At 33.4% G+C, this 14,053-nt stretch overlaps 1 non-coding gene across 1 annotated transcript; it reads right to left on the bottom strand.

Annotated features, from left to right (window-relative positions):
- Window positions 1-2,831: 2,831 nt before the first annotated feature.
- On the bottom strand, window positions 2,832-2,933 carry LOC129062002 (U6 spliceosomal RNA). The gene has a single exon (XR_008528244.1). It is a non-coding gene; the product is annotated as a U6 spliceosomal RNA (small nuclear RNA).
- Between the last annotated feature and the right edge of the window lie 11,120 nt (window positions 2,934-14,053).

Genomic DNA, 14,053 nt, shown 5'->3' with positions numbered 1-14,053 from the left:
TGGTTTTATATTCTTAACATAGAATTCCTGAAATTTTTGTTAAACTGAATTAATTTGACTAAATTGAATAATTGTGTATTTTTCTATGAAACCGTCCATACTCTTTCCTCATTTTCCTTCTGACCAAAGGCAGGTATTTGAGGGATGAACAGGTTGAAGGGTGCAGTCTTTTGAAATGGAGCAGAATAAAGTTAAATGATCCACAAGGAGATCAATGCCTAGAATTAGACCATAGAAGCATAATACTCAAACCAACAAGCTCACCATCTTGAGTGCTGTAATGAAGCTAGCAATTTATTTTCTCCTTCTGTGGTTTAGTCTTAAGAGATCTGTATTTCCAGACTTAGAGAAAACAGGTACTATTAAAATATAGTCAGTTGTCATTGGTGAAGTTATTCACTAATTCAGTGGAGGAGAGAAAATAATATTGATAATATTTAATATATTTTAAAGTTATAAAGTAATTAAAAAATTTAAGGAAATAGAGTAAGATTGAAAATAATTAAAAATGTAAATAATTTCAAAGGGATTTTATGTTTTTTTCTGTTTCATAGTAAAATAATTCATTTTAAAATAAATTATTATAGTCTAATTTGAATTTGTAATAAATTGTACTGAAAATTCAGGTGAATGAGTTTATGGACTTTCTTCTATTAGGTGCTTTCAAAGAAATAGAATTTTTTTACTTGTCAAGAAGCTTAATGATTATCTCATAACAGGCTCTTGGTGGAATTAAAATTTTGTGTTATATATTTAACTTAATATTTGTCACTATAGAAATAAATTTAAAGACGCAGTTTTTTATTTGGGCTGCTAGGTTTTTCTCAAGTGGATCATGTTTTGGCTAAAGATAATAACATCGTGTCAGATAATTAAAATCAACAAGGATACTTGCTATGTATGCAAGATTATCAGTTCAATTTGATGAATTTGTGTGGGCCCCAAGAACCTCTTTCTTTTAACATGGTGTCCAGGTGGTTCTCTTTTTTAATGTACCTCAACAACTGCATCTCTATACTACTTTAATGGATGAAAAAATTTGAAAAATTTGCTGGTATTTTGGTCATGAATCACTTTTTATCCTTTGAATTAATTACTTTCTTCTCTAGATCTATCTTTCACCATTAGTCTTTTTGTTCTCCAAAGATTAATAACCTCAAACAGCCCTTTAACTTGGCCCATGTTATTTTCTGCATATCAAATCCCATGGCCTAGGCATTCTATTGGCTGAACACATTTGCCATCTGAAACTTAAACCTGGTGTCTTCGAGGAATAGTTCCTTGACATCCAGTGCCTGAGATGTCTCCACCTCTTATTCTCTAAACCACCTGTGCCTTTTATCTACCTTAATGCTCAGCTTTCATCATTGTACTCATTTTTCTTTTAAATTTTTCCAAGTAAACCATGAGATTCCTGTGGGCAGGAACACTACTACTTTTCATGTTTCCAGACTAACATAAATCTGACCCACAATAGATATCTAATAAGTGTTTATTAAAGGGATAGTACCAATAGTTTGGGTTCTATCTTTACATTTTGAAATCTCTAAACATAAAGGGAATATGGTTTGAGGAATGCGTTTTTTTCTATTCAAAGTCTTCCATCTACATTAACAACTGTCATGGCTAGATTTATATTGGTAGCAAAAGGTCATTGACACAAAATATTTAATTAACTATTATAAAAAATATCATTCTAATCCATATGTATGCAAATATGTGATGTAATATAAATGAAAAGTAAGCTTTCCTTACCATCTCCAACTCACTACATTTATCCACTATTACCATTCTCTTGTTGGTATTTCTAAAAATGTTAATATCTATATAAAGCATATATGTAAATATAAATATCTTATACCTATTCATATATGTAAAAATACACAGACATCTATACATACATGCTTGTTTTTGTATGTGATTTTATACAAATAAGTTGATACTATACATCTTATAGAAAATTTCATATTAACATATAAATCTACCTTCTTTTTGCTAGTTCTATTCTATTTTATATATGTATCATGATACAGTTAATTGATCCCCTCTTACTAGATATTCATATCATTTTCATTTTTTCACATTACAAACAGTATTGTAATGAATGTTCTTGTACATAAATCTTTGTAGACTAAAAATTATTTTGATTAAAGTAATATGGATTTTGGGTAGATATTTCAAATCAACTTTAAGAGAGACTTTGGCAGTCTATACTGAAGAGGAGAATATCTGTTTCTCTGCACCCTCACTAATTTTTTATTTATCCAATTTATATTTGTATGACCACTTGTGTTTTAATTAGCATTTATTTACATATTTGTGACCACAGATATCTTTGCAATTATATTAAGGATTTGTATTACTAAAGCCCAATGTTTTGTGTTCTTCTATCTTATAAACCATTATGTCTCAGTTGTCTTCTGCTCTAAAGTTCTCCCAAAGTCTGTTTTTTCATACTTTTAATCTCTGGTTCTCTTCATTTCTAAAACCCTAGTTTCCATTTCCTATTTTATCTTTTATAAATGCCACACTGTTCTTCAACATTTGGCTATTTGAAACATACATTTATGCTATATGTTAAGCCAGTTTTCCAGTTTTGCCATTATATTCATTCTATTAGGAAGTACCTAAGACTGATATAAACTCAATTTTTTCTTTTTTTTCAGTACTTATAATTAATAAAATGTCAACAATAAGCATATCCTACAGGTTTTGGTTGAAGTCTCTGTCTATCTAGAGTTAATAATATTTATTACCTGTTCAACTATGTTAGAAAAAAATTTTAAAGTTAAGAAAGTTATAAATTTGAGATATATAAAGAATATTCATTTAAAAATATGGAACACTTTCTCAATTTGCTTGCCATCTTTGCACAGGGCCAGGCTAATCTTCTCTGTATCATACTGGTTTTAGTAAATTTGCTGCTGAAACAAACATCAATTTTCTGATTATGGATTTGTATATACTAGTATCATTGTTTTTGTATGTGAGCACATGGATGTGTATGTGTGGTCCAATATTTAACTAGTTTTACTTGACTGATGAACTTTTTCTGAAGTTGCACTTGATGAAAATCACTGAAATAATTTGCATTATGTTTTGTATATGCTCTAAGTATTTACATTATTTCAGCTATCTTTATCCCATCCTAAAGCAATGAAGATAATCTTGAAATTATCATAGGATTTTGATATATTTTTAAAAACATTTAATGCTACATGTATCATCAAACATGTGCCATTAGATAGCTCTATTATTGTTCAGCCTCTTGTTTCAACATCTTATTTTTTAATGTATTTTAAAATTATGCATGTTAAAACATTGTGCTCATATTTTAGCTTCCTTTAAATTATAGTTGAAAGCAAATATTTGTTACACGTCGCATGTGTCTCTTTCACTCTCTCTCTCTCTCCCTCCCGCCACTTAAGGAAGGCGGGAACAGGAGCAAGAGGAAAAAGGTAATTGACCTCTTGACCAAGTTGTTCTGTTTGGCGAGGTTATACCACATTGCCCTTGTGAGGTTTACAGTAAAAGTGGAGCAGAGGGCTGGAGTAGAGGGACTAACAGTGTTAGGATCAAAGGCCTAATTGTCTGCTTTCTTGAAGTTAGGGTTATTGGCAGCTGCCATTATACCATCCATGCTGCTGTCACCCAGCACAGCCAACCAGCATGCACTAATTGCAGTGGCCTTTTCATCAAGTAAGATCATCCCACTAAACACAAAGAGCTGTCTCTCCATTAGCACAGACAGTAGCCAGCTAGATCAGCTGGGCTCCTTGAGTATGATTGGACTGTCATATTGTTATGATTTGTTCAAGTTTAGAGCATTTAGCAGATACCCTTTGCACCTCTCTTTGTACCTGAATACTATAACCTGACTGCCCCTATCATTTAAGAGGGTACTATAGCTTTTCAAAGTTCAGCAGCACACAATTGCAGGCAGGCAACTGGTTTCTGACAAGAGATCAATACTGTCCTTCCAAACGCTGGAGTCAAGCTGCTGGGTCTGTCAGAGGGATGTGTGCTGTAATTGGATCATGGATGCTGCGAGTCATCTGAGTTTCCCTTCAGCACTGTCACAGCTGTCAGATGTCATCCCTTTGTACAGCTGTCACTGCGGGAGGGTTGGGGCTCTTTTTCCGTTCTAACCCAATGCAAATGTCCACTTAGCAGATGAATATTGAAGATATTAGACACTTCTTTATGCCTTTATGCAAAATAAAGATCTGTGTCATCTGTGAATTTCATGGAAATAAGTTGCAATTTATTCACTGTGAGAAAAGTGAAGTGAAGCCTGTAAAAATGAGAAATTATTTGGTTCAGGCTATTAAAAAACGGACTATTTCACAGAATAAACAACAATATGCAGATACTTTTCTTGAGATAGCATAACTAATACTGTGAGGTATTTAGAATGGCCACCTGATATTTGGATGAGATTTTAAAAAATATATAAATGTTTTGTTTCAATATTCTTGGAAAAGGTACAAATCCTGAGCAGATTCATCTCCTTTGAAATCATTAAAATGTATTGAAAAATATAAATGTAACACCTATTTTAAATTAGCAATGTGAGATTTAAAGAACCTACTTATATTTAGGATTAGGTCAAGGGGTCTCAAGAAAGTTTTTAAGATAGGAAGAACAGTTTCAATAAAAATAAATATGATGTTTTGGTCACAAAATCCTTTTTATCTAGGTTATTACAAATGAAGTAGAAAGCTATGTCTATAGTTGGCAAAATAATTATATAAACAGTGAGAGACTGTTAATTTGTCTATTAATGTCAGTCGATTTTGCTTTTGTTTAAATTTAAAAGAATATTAAAAAAGAAACGTACTTTATTTCATGCATTTATGCTTACAAAATTATATTTTTAAAAATGATGGATGGTTCATTTCTGGAATGGTACAACTTCAGTCATGAATACTTGCAACATATAGTAAAAATAAAGAGATGTCCCCAATGTGACTTCAGCAGTTATATTTGTAATTCAGGAACTTTTATAGAATTGAGAGAGACACATGCAATTCCCTAGACTATCTCAAAATAAAGTGGAATCTTAATTTTTTAAACCACGTTCTTCCTTTCTCCCTAAGCTGATGTCAGAATCATAAGCGGATGGCCGACAGAGTAGTTCTGATTTGGGTGGCTGGCTTCCTTTTTCTTGAGGTCCAGACCACACACCGCCTTCTCTGTCAAACAGGCAGCTCGCACAAGCTCCGGTGGCAGAGGAGCATGAATCTTATTTTCCAATATCTAACCTCAGCATCCTGTCATTCACCAGGGGACTCACTGGGTCAGAACCTCAAATACTCAAACTTTTTGCCTCCAAATGGCATTATGAAGTGACCTCACCTCATTTGTTTTGGCTCATGTTTTTTGGAGCCTAAAATTAGTGACTGCCAAAATCAAAACATAGCCATTTTGTCCACATTGTGGGATATGGCAGTGCACAGGGAGGGAAGCAACAACAAGAGAATGCACCCAGTGTTTTTATTTAAAAGGTGATGTGTTTGAAATGACTATAATATGTACTAACCAGAATAAAAAGTATTATGTTTTCCATTGCCTCAGTTAGCATTTTTCTCTGAGTGTGGTTTCATAAGAAGCTGGGTAAAAATCTTATGGAAATTTACATGGTTTACGTCTATGAAACAAATTAGCAATCAAATCTTAAGTTGACTATCACTGGTTTAATAAAATACTCTTCAACAGTTGCTTAGGCAGAAAACATAGAAATGAATGAAGTAAAATTTTGAACTTAGTTTCTTAAAGTTATTCTTCTGTGATAACCGTGAGCTTTATATGCAACTCCAGTGACTCAAGCAGGCACTCTTCCTTTTTTTTTTAAAACACAGGTTTATGGCTAATTACATCAGAGATCCAAAACAGTCTTTTTTACATTTGCATTAATAAGGGTGTCACATGACCATGTTGAAGTAAAGTATACATCAAAGGTAGATTAAAGGTTGGTTAAGCATCAAACCATGTTCCATATGTAAATTTATAGCAATGATGTGCTGTAGAAAGATAGCTAACCCTCTATTTCTCTGCTACTAAATAAAATTAAAAATTCACAACTCTGGTTTATGGGATTTTAAATGAATTTGATCTCTCTTTTGGGCAGGGCAAATAAGTGTTTTGTGATGTATTATTTTATATTAAAAAAAAAGACCATCGTTCTGGCTCATTTAATTTTGCGAGTGAATGATCTAAGATTAACTACAGACTAGTCAGTGCAGTTTAAAAGCTGAAAGCAATTTTCAGCCATAGATGGTAATGCCACATTCAGTCCACAACTGAATGACTCTAAATGACTAAGCTTCGAGGCCTTTGTATATGACCACAGGGCCTGATAAAGCCATAGGAACACAGTAAAAGCACAAAAATAGTTCCAATTTATTTGGTGCCATCACCTTAATGAGATTAATACAGACGTGTTCATGTGCCTAATTGGTGATTTTGTTTTAACTAGTAATGAAGGATTAAAACTTCAGGCAACAGGCTGCTTGCTGGAAAAAAGAATTTGTGGGGAAAAAGTTTTTAATTATAAAAGAGAGCCAGTGAAATATACCACTGCAAGTTAATAATAATTCTTTTTTTAAAAAAATGAACTGATTATAATGTGTACCCTGGATTGTTCTTGCCATTTTGTGAGAAAGGGTGATTTTATGAGAAGTACCACATACAGCTTTTACATACCGATAGACCCTTTGGCATACAAACCCATAGAGAACTGTGATTTCTGGTGAAGAGTGTTAAAACTGGAAAGCTTTGGCCCTCAGGCCACTGTGGAATTTAGAGTATGTAGGATTTTATTCTAATTTAATATTTAACAAGTTACTACAGCTGGATGTCCTGTGGCTAGCTGTTCACATCCCAGTCAGTCAGGGTATCTCTGGAGAAACTTCACCTATGATTTGAATGGGGTTCTTCCCCTCAACCTCTAGTTGTAACCGTTTAAATGCTAACACTTAAGCATGCTGCCAAAACACAAACACTCAGCCTAAGTCATTAAAATTTAATTATAAGGGGCAGCTGAGCCCAGTTTGATTTTGAATCTGAAAAATCTGGTTTAAAAAACTAAATCAGAACTACCCATCCTAACCTGTCACCGTCTGTCTATACCAGCCCAGAGAACCTTGTTTAACTAAAATTGCAGGTTTTACCAGAGTTCACATGCTCACAGTCCTCAGATTAGCTTCTATTTGGATTATTATTCATCTGCCATAAGCATAAAATGGATAATTGTTTTATCTTGCTGGTGGTGGTGGGGAGCTATATAACCCATATCCTGCATATCTGTGCCAGCATATGTTAATTTTGTCTTTCAGAACAAACAGTGAATTAAAGCAACTATATAGCCCTACATTGCCAACCGGATAAAACAATATTATCTAGGTTATTATTTTCCCCAAGAAACTTAGCGCAATGATAAAGTGTCCTTTTGATTAGGAAAAAAACCGTGACATGCAAGAATTTGGTCTTTAACGTTCTGTTACGAACCACTTTAAAAGGACTCTGGGTAGTGATACTGTTCAGTGTACGATGCTACCTTCCCAGAGAATGAAGACAGAAATATATTTTACATTTCTTGTCAGATTGAACTTTAAGACATCCTGACTGCTTTCTCTATAATTTAAACATCACAGCCAAAATGGCAACATGCTTTGTTCAGTTCCAGTTGTGTGGAGTTTTAGTGCTTCATTGATTCAGAGGAAGGCTGAGGCTGGCACGGAGCAGGGCGACAGAATCACACTCTCACTGCAGCATGTCAAGCCATTATATCTGGGACCAGAATGTCACCGTGGTCTCAATGGTTCGTCAGCTGAAGGATATGGTTAACAAATGTAAAACCAAACTTCAGAGGAGCTGGTTTTCTGTGCTAAGTGATCTGTATTCCCTCCGAATTTACTTTCCCTTAACCCCGTGAAATTAACAGTACTTTCTGACATTCGACCCCCTGACCTCACACATAATAAGAATTTAAAAAGCACCATGCATGAGTGTGTCTCTGTAATGCAAAACTGGAAAAAATGACCATGTCACAGTTTTATTATACAAAACCTTCTCAATCTCCATTGCATGCTTCATATATGAGTGCTCAGTTTAAAGTTATTACAAAGAAAAACACAATTTTAAGAGTCATAATTCACTGTTCGTGACTTTTATAGACAATAAATTGTAGCAAATACATATTGCTACCAAAAAGCTTTGTACTCCATTAATGTAGATATTTACCAAGATAAGTGTTAAAAATAGTCTGCCTGAAGACTCTGATGGTTCAAAGGAAGGGGCTTCCGGGGAGCCGGTTGCCAAGGGTGCAAGTACATGCACAATGTGTAGGTCTCAAGGTTTAAGAGGCAGAAGCAGGAAAGTGTTCTGTGGAAATGATTTTGTGTTATCAGGCTCAGGGGATGACAGCATACAAGAGTAAGAACAAGGTGCTATGTGGCTTTTTCTTCACTATGAAGTAAAGATTGGCAGCTGGAAGTAAGGCTTACTGACAGACCTGCACACAGGACCTCTTCACCTAGGACTCATAATCACTACTCAAAGGAAAATGCATTTACCAGGGAAAAGCGGCTGTAGCCATCAGAAGTGTGCTTAAAACACCACTTAAATATCACTTTATACGCTATTACTTGCAAACTGTGGCTTCATATTAAATTATACTTGCATAGGCTTTTGCTTAGGTGCTGATAATGCTTTTGAGGTTGCATTGGTGAAGAAGAATTTAGGCTGCTTTACAAGAGACGTGACCAGAATATTCCATGCAGCTGACAGTGACAGGGTGAAAAATTGCAGAACTGTACTTTCTTTCCCCATATAGATTGTAATTTTAATTGTCATTGTGGCCCTTCTGTTTTAATTATGGGACTTATTTGATATATACCAGGACATCGTATTGAATGAAAATATGGTGCTATAATAGTCTCTTTATAATTAATGACCACATGTAGATCTTGGTGCATAAAAGGGAAAGAATAAATGAACAATTTATTTAACTAGGTTTTGGATTTCTTTCTGTCTTCCAGTGAATATAAAATGATTCCAGGGCTTCTGAGAATGTTTGATGTAAGACCCGCACAGAATATCTAATAAAATTACTTTGGGCTAGATTACAAAACATATTATGTTTAAAATGTTCTGCCCACAAATGGTAAAATTTATCTATTTACCATATTAGTCTTTTAACATTTTATTTTAAACAAAGAATCTTTTAAATTTATTTGCTGAAGTATTTTAAATGTCTCCTAAGCAGATTTTACTTGTGATATAGCTCATTTTTACAGGTAAAATCAAATTGCAGAAAAGAAGCTTTTGAAACTTGATTTATCAAACTGTAAAAAAAAAAAATCTCTGAACTTTTGCTTTGAAAATACAATGGATCTGTGCTACAATTTTCCTTTGCAGGAAGAATAAATTTTTCTCCATGACTACTACTAAACAGAAGCTGTTTCTGTACAAATCACAAAGAAATAGTCTGTTCATAGGCAATTTGAAGCCCCTGAAAACTGTGAAGAGGAAACGGAAAATTACTAAAGCTTAACATTGTTCTCAAACTATTACATAACAAGATTGCCAAATAGAACACTGTGACATAAATATTCTGGGCTCATATACATTGCAAGAGAGACAGATCTCTACGGACTTCTGGAAAGCAGACCTATTTGTCCAGGGTCTGTCACTGTAAAACAGGAAAATGCCCCTGACAAGCTTCTGCTAATTTTATTGTGGCACGGAGTCCTGTGCATACATCCTCTACAGTATGACTGCAGTTCAATTGCAGAGCACAATGAAATTGGATCGGCAGAGACAGGGACTACCCTGGGGTCAGCTGTGACCATGCCGCTTCCATGTGATGTCTAGTTGGGGTGATGGTGTGTAAATAAACGTAGAGAATTGCAAATCTTGTCATGGCCCGCAGAACAGCTCAAGCATTTAAAGATGGTTGCCCGCAAACCTAACTGGAAGGTGGTTGCTCTGTATGGTGGCTGAGGAAATACTCAGTTCCTTACCAGAGTCGTCTTCTTGACATATTTGAAAGTACTGACCCAGCACTATGTTGCTGAAGGGATTAATCACTAAACTGTTTTTCATCGTAGTGGAAAATAAAGAAACAAACTAATCATATTGAATATTGTGCTCGTAAAGCTTTATACTGATACCAAAGACACTTTTTATTGTTATTATCCTACTTTGATTTATTTGTTTTTTTTTTAATAAGGTGAAGCATCTTAATGTCCTACTGTTTATTGAATTTGGCATATTGAAGTTCTATGAGTTCTTGCCTTATTATGAACTTTTCTAATGTTAGAAAATAAAATATTATAGAATTCACATTTTCTACTTATGAATCTAATTTTATTTAAATACTGCTTAGAGTACTCATTAAAATATACTTAGGTTTTCCTACCTTCAATCAATGAGATGTATTTTTTACCAGTTTTGCATTTATACATATCTGTTTTTCTGTTACTTTTCCCACATGACAATTACCTTTCATTACAAATTTATAAAATCATTTACATTTTAGCAGTTTAAATGTTTCTGCTGACATTTTGTAACTATTACCCTCTTCTAGAATGGCATATGTTCAGGCAGTTAATAAAAAATTAAATGGAATAGCACTAGACATAGTGAAGCTTTGTATCAGAGTGTTCTCCACATTTCTGAAAATACCATCTTTGTGTTGCAAACTGTGAAGTGAGGTTAGGGCTGTGCCAATATGTGTATTTGTCACAACTGTCAAAGAGACCGCAAACTAGCCAATCACACAGCCCTTAATTAGACAGTTATATTTTGCTTTTTAGAAATTGTCCTCATGTAAAATGGTGTCTAAGATTCAAGAAAAGTGCTGAGAGCTAAGAGGGCAAAGAATGCCAGGAGAAAATCACTTTAATATTTTTGAAGAAGATTTATTAACTGCTACTTAATTTCTTAAATATAGTATTAAAATGTGCAATATAAAAGATTTTATAAATTTAGCAATAGGAAACATTTGTAAGAATTATTGAAATAACAATATACTGAATTAAACATTATCCATGGTACAGAATGTTTTCATATGGACTTTGAAGTTATAAATTAAAAACATCCACAAAATGAGCATTCATAGAGTATAGATATCATAGATGTTTTAAAAATCTTTATAGGTTCCCTATTGTGACATTGGATTTGTATGAAAATTCTATTTAAATTACTTATTAGTGAAAGTAAATTGTGTATTTTTCTCAAAAAATATTTGTGCTCTTACTTTTTTTTCAATTTTAGAAACATCTACATCACATAATTTTCTATTTTTCTAATAAAATAAATTCAAATTTTTTCATCCTCACAGTAAAACATATCAAACACCTTGCCATATTTTAAAACATGATTTTAACTGGTGTAATATATTTATACACAATTATATAGTCTCATGGAGAATGAAGCAGACAAAAATGTACTAGTAAATTTTTTCTGTGCAGCTATTTTATCCTTATATATATTTTCCTTGTCTGTGAAAATGCACACTAATATACCCTTTTACTGCTCTTATTGCCATCCATTTTTACATTTTTAAAATTGGAAATTAAAATTATATTTGCCTTTTAAGTAATAAATCACCAACAGACTCAGTAATGTTTGCCAGTGATATTGCTGTTGGATAAAAATATGATGAATTTTATAATCTTGCATATAAGCAAAAGTAAATCAGTTTGATTTTTAAAGTATTGTAAAACTCATTACAACCTGTTTTCTTTTATAGGATTTCTAAGGTCTTAAGGTTTTAAGCTAATTCCAACCAGAGTGGAAGCCTTCTGGATTTCTAAAACCTAAGAGAAGAAAGTCCTAAAGCATCCCAGTAAATTAAAGCTACAATACATTACAAAGAACTCTTCTTAAGAAATTAACAATAAATGTTAATTTAGATGGAAGAAATTAGGCTTATTTGTTTGTTTCTTTCTAACAGTGGAAATTTCATCTATTTTATGAGTAAAAAAATCTAATTTGGGGTAACTTGCATGGTTCATCCCATTTTAAATCTTTATTCAATAGGCGTATCATAGAAGTTTTAACAGTCATAGCAGATTAACCTTGCCTGTGCTTTTGGAAGCTAGTCATCTGATGAATTTACATGCAGCTGGATGAAAATGCTATTTGGAGAGAGATTGAGAGTTTATTTGATTAAATCCCTTTCTCCACTACCTTGACCTCTTTCTTGTGAAGTAATCAGAACTGTTTAGCAAGAATATTCAGGCATTAATAATGAATTGCTTTTGAGCTGGTTTCTTCGGCATGAAACAAACCCATTGGTGTCTCTGCTCCCCGCCCCCCTTTTCTTTTTAATTAGTGCTTTATTTAATTAATGTTATAATTAGAAACCATAAGTAAGAAATATATCTTTGAGGAGTTTTGTTTTATAATTCACTGACCATTTTGCTATTTATAGTACTAATCACTGTGGTTTCACCTTCCTGTTCTCCTGGTGGCCATCTCACCACAATCTGTATAAAAATGAGATGTATTAGGCGGGGCCAAATGCTTCAGTGTGATTGGATGGCCAGTTACATGGTTTATACTTACTAGCTGTAAAGATGGTTTTGTGAGTTTACAGGATATTCTGATCTTAAGTAGTGCCACTGCTCATAATTTTTTTGTGTATTTATATAACTTTTATCCTGTAAAACATTGTTGGTTTCTAACAATTTTGTTAGTTCATTTAATCAGTTCACAGCTACATTTCTTTTTTTAAAAAAATATTTTATTTATTTACTTTTAGAGAGGGGGAAGGGGGGAAGAAAGACAGGGAGAGGAACATTAACGAGCAGGAGACACACTGAGGGGTTGCCTCTCACACATCCCCAACTGAGGACCCGCCACAGAGCTCAATCCACTGAGCCACACCAGCCAGGGCTCATAGTTACTTTTCTAAGCAATTATCAGATCATATTTCATAGAATCCTTGATTTTAAGGGACTTTAGGGATAATCTGGTGCAAGCTATTTTTTAGAAAAACAAAATTATCTGTAAGGAGATTAAATTAATTCTTCATCTGGGGTTGATTCCAAATTCACTCTGGGCCGGGGAAAAGGAGTACAAGGTATGGCTGTTGTCCTCATTCAGCTGAAACACATTTGAAAGACAAGATATTCACATGTAATTAATTGATTTATAACTAATATTAGTTAATTAATCTGTAACTAGTTATAGATGAATGAGATAGGAACTCTGGCCCTGAAAGTTGAGAAGCACTTTCCTCCTCCACTTCGCTGAAGTATTTACTGGGTGAATCTCAGGCTTTGTTTGGCAAAAAACATAGTTGGTTAATATTTGGAAGCTAAAGTAACTTTCAAGTGTTACTCCAACATGAAGTACTGTGAGTAAAGTGGAAATCTTTAAAAGTATAATGCTGTCATGCTTGGCATATTTAATGCTCTTAATAGTTGAATTTTTTGACAGGTGACAGATTAGCTGTGTTTGTACCCTACTATATTATCACTTATTATAAATCTATAGTATCTGTCTTTATACCAAAAGGGTTTCATTACAATTTGTTTCTTAATAACATGCACTTCACTGTAATATGTAAAGTGGTTGACTTTCATGAACAACTCTATGGAAGAGCTGTACAGTATCTCATTTGCATTTAGCAATTATATTACATTACAATATACTAAACTGCAGAAAATCTACTCTAACAGCATACTTTAAAGTAATAATTCCCAGTGCTTTACAAGTAGGATACAAGTCAGATTACAATAACACAATGTACTAGTTCTCTGTTGAGTAAAACAGAATTAGTTCATTATTTTTACCTCAGAAGTGTTCGAGAAAGACTTAATTCTTTAATAATGGGAATAGCATTACATTTAGAAGGAAAGATAATTTAGATTGCCCATAGGTAGGTAAAATATGTGTTTTTTGATCAGATTTGTCATGAGTTTTTGGAACTAATGATATTTTTAATATGCTAAGTTTAGGGGATAGCTTTTGTGAGACTAAAATTATGTGATATCAATACTATTGTAAAGACTATCCAATTTTCAAAATGTTCATGTTT

The sequence above is a fragment of the Pteronotus mesoamericanus genome, unplaced genomic scaffold (genome assembly GCF_021234165.1).
Source record: "Pteronotus mesoamericanus isolate MK-2021 breed Mesoamerican mustached bat unplaced genomic scaffold, CSHL_Meso_final scaffold_651, whole genome shotgun sequence".
Lineage (NCBI taxonomy): Eukaryota > Metazoa > Chordata > Mammalia > Chiroptera > Mormoopidae > Pteronotus > Pteronotus mesoamericanus.
Note: the sequence above shows the minus strand (reverse complement) of the source record. Positions and strands in the feature narration are given on the sequence as shown.